The sequence below is a fragment of the Diadema setosum genome, chromosome 18, assembly GCF_964275005.1.
Source record: "Diadema setosum chromosome 18, eeDiaSeto1, whole genome shotgun sequence".
Lineage (NCBI taxonomy): Eukaryota > Metazoa > Echinodermata > Echinoidea > Diadematoida > Diadematidae > Diadema > Diadema setosum.
The window spans coordinates 6,357,211-6,360,573 of record NC_092702.1 but is presented as its reverse complement, the minus strand read 5'-3'; positions in this window follow the sequence as shown (position 1 = coordinate 6,360,573).

The window sequence follows — 3,363 nt, the reverse complement described above, 5'->3', positions numbered from 1 at the left end:
CCATTTGACCCAATCAAGCAAAGAAAAAGAAAAAGAAACAAAAAATAAAAGTATAACAAAATTTCACTCCTGTGAAAACAACTTTATGCACCATATATCTCACGTGGCAGCCCACTTGTGAAAGAAAAATTGCCTTGTGACAAACATTCCGAAGATGAAATTAGTCACACCTTTTTCCTCAATTAAAAAAAAAAAAAAATGGTCCCATGTCTTCATACCTTTGTTAAGTCTTTGGCTTACATGGCTTTAAAGCAAGTTTCTGAAACTTTGGTTGACTGTTTTCTAAAACAATTCCCCATGATCAAGAATATATCAGTGTTTTTGTACTCAACCAGTCATATCCAATCAATCTCTTTCAGTCTATACATAACAAATTTCAAATGATTTGCAAGGCTTAAATCACCACATTCCACTTCTCATGTATAACAGAACCTCTGGGCCTCACCAAGAAGTTGAAATGATTTCTCTCTTGCTTGGCACAGTCAGTCTTATCTCAAAACAAATATGAAAATATGAAAATATGGCTTTGAATCTCAACTTTTCTTTTACCTGAACAGATTGCGAACCTTTTTTTTTTTTTTTTTTTGATACCTGTACAACTTCAAGTCAAACGTGTCAGAATCAAGTTTGGATTCACATGATGGTAAAGAGAGAATTAAATCATGCACTCACTATTTACAAAGTTAGCAGGAGTTTAACTTTCCTCTGTAGTCTAGAATTTCTATTGATGATGCCCTTTTTCATCATAAATATCAATAAATATGACAAACTTACAGATATACAGTATACTTACTTCTACTACTGACAGATACAAGCGCACTGATCCTTTACACACGGTAGCACAGCCATAACTTCTATAACTATCTATCAACTATGATTTATATAAATACAAATTGTACCATGAGGAAAAGGTAAAATCAACTGATGAAAAAAAGATTTATGTTTTATTTACAATATTTCCTTTCCCAGGCAAAGACAGGCAAATATATGAGAAAAATATCTCAGTCTAATCAACTCCAATAGTTAAATTGACCATAAATCAAGACCTCACTGTATCACTGCAAAATGTTCATTCTTAAAAGTCGCCAAAGGTGCATAAAGACCATACCCAGAATTTGACCACTGGTACAACCATATTTTCCATGCTGCCACAACAATAATTGTGTATGGTTCACATGCATATTTGATAAAACAACAATTGCACTGAAAGTATTTCATAACATAATCTTTACTGAAGACAGGTTTTTAACTGGCTGAAATCAGAGTACCAGTACAGAGACTTGTAAGTGGAGAAGGTAAATTCTACGCCGAGATCACACAAGAAACAGTTATCTTATTTTTCTCTACAAATTCCTGACAGTCACTGCACTTCAGTTTAACCATTTAAACAGTTCCTGTTCATGATACTGCTAACAACTACTAGGATTTCTTCTCTTTAATAGTAGTTTTTCTTTTCTTTTTATTTGTTGTTGTTGAAGAAACTGTTCTCTGCATAAGTGCTTTTTAGAGTAGAATGAACCAGAACTGAACTAGGTGATAGGTAAAAATTGTCATTTTCAGCTGCTACCCACAAGTATCATCACATTTTAGGTGCAGAGTAGGAAGACTTCCAATAGTTAGTTTCTCATGGCGCAGCCCTAAGTGTAAGTCAACATGTAGTTTACGAGCTAATTTTGATGATAGTATCACACTGAGGGCATCTAACTCTAAGGTAAGAACTGTGTGTATGGAACTCGTAGTTAGCTAACTGCTCCTAACCAAAAGAAATCCTGTGATTATCATGAGTGTAGATCGATAGTCAGGGCACCCCCTGCAAAGCATCGTAGTTACTGGGCCCACGTGAACACAATTAACAACAGGCTCATGGTTAGAGTCGCCACCTGTGAGCACTGGAGTACTTCCCGTAAATGTGCACCTGTGCGCAAATTCTAGGTATTCAGTGAAAGATTGGTCACTGAGTGCAATGCTCTGCACATCCAGATTTTAACGTTACGTGTAGTTCGGTGTATTAAAGCTAACCATGAGTCCTATCATCCACATGTATAATAAGTACCTTGCATTATGTAACTCAAAGTTAGGAGCTAATTTGCATACCACTGACGATAGCATGACCGTGTGAACATGGCTATTGTAAGAAAACAAAAATGAGCCATGCATTTCTTTTCAAAGAGTGCTGATCTACATCCTATAAGTAATAATCTTCACAGTAAAGTAGTTTATATCACTCACTACATATCAGGAGGACTCTTAAAAACAGTCATTATGCTATTTATGAGGTGACATCTACAACTTACGAAATACAGTTCTTCCGACCCTGCTTTTGTGCCTATATTTTACTGGCCTCAAAGGAAATGAGTGATAGTTCATGCACATAGAGGTTGACAGGGTGACATTCTGACAATTCTAATGTTTGACTGATTGGCAGTTACTATTGTAAGATAAGTATAGAATTGGCATAAGTACAGACTGACGTAGCATGCTGTGCTTATTAAAACAATCCATTCCTTGATATAATGATGAGTGTGTAGTAACACACAGCAAAGCAGAGTACAATGAGTGAAAGTTAGAAATGATGTACATCATACTTCATAATAACTTTGCAGTCATTTCTTCTTTGTGGTACAATGTTTTTTATGTGCTATACATGATATATTACACAGATATGACTGCAGTTCATATACCATATACTACAATAAACAAAAAAAAAAAATAAATTCTGCTCTCATTTCATTTGGAGGAAAATGAGTAAAATGGCAGCCTATATCATGCATCGTACAGGACAAACAGATAAAACCTTGAATTTGATGAAAGGAAGAATGGATTATATGTATGACAAAATGACTTTGAGGTTATTTTTTTTTTCTCACAGCAACAGATTTTTATATCTATAAAGTTCTATCAAACACTTGTCTTTGTTCTTTGCCGCTCAAATCAGGACACAGTACAGGCACCTTTCTGCCTTCATGCTTGTTTTTTAGCATTGCACTTGAGATACAAAGTCAGAAATCAGATCCTTGATATAACATATCATAGTGAGTGTTTAACCAAAAGGCTATTTCTATCACTGATGCACGTGACAGATAATTTCTATTGAAATCCACTGAATTACCATCACTGCAATCAACAACTATTATACACATTTTTTGAGATACCAATTATGACACAATATACTCCTTTCAAAAATAACATGGAAACTTTTCATTTTCCTCTTTTTTTTTTCTCCATTTGTACAAAAAAAAAAAAATATTCCCCAAGCGTGATCAGCGATGAATTGGTGTTGGAGCAAGAAATCGTTGGCTGTGTTTCACGAATATTCGGTCCTCTCCCACAGCCGTGACCAAGGGGATGTGTGTGAGTGTGTGT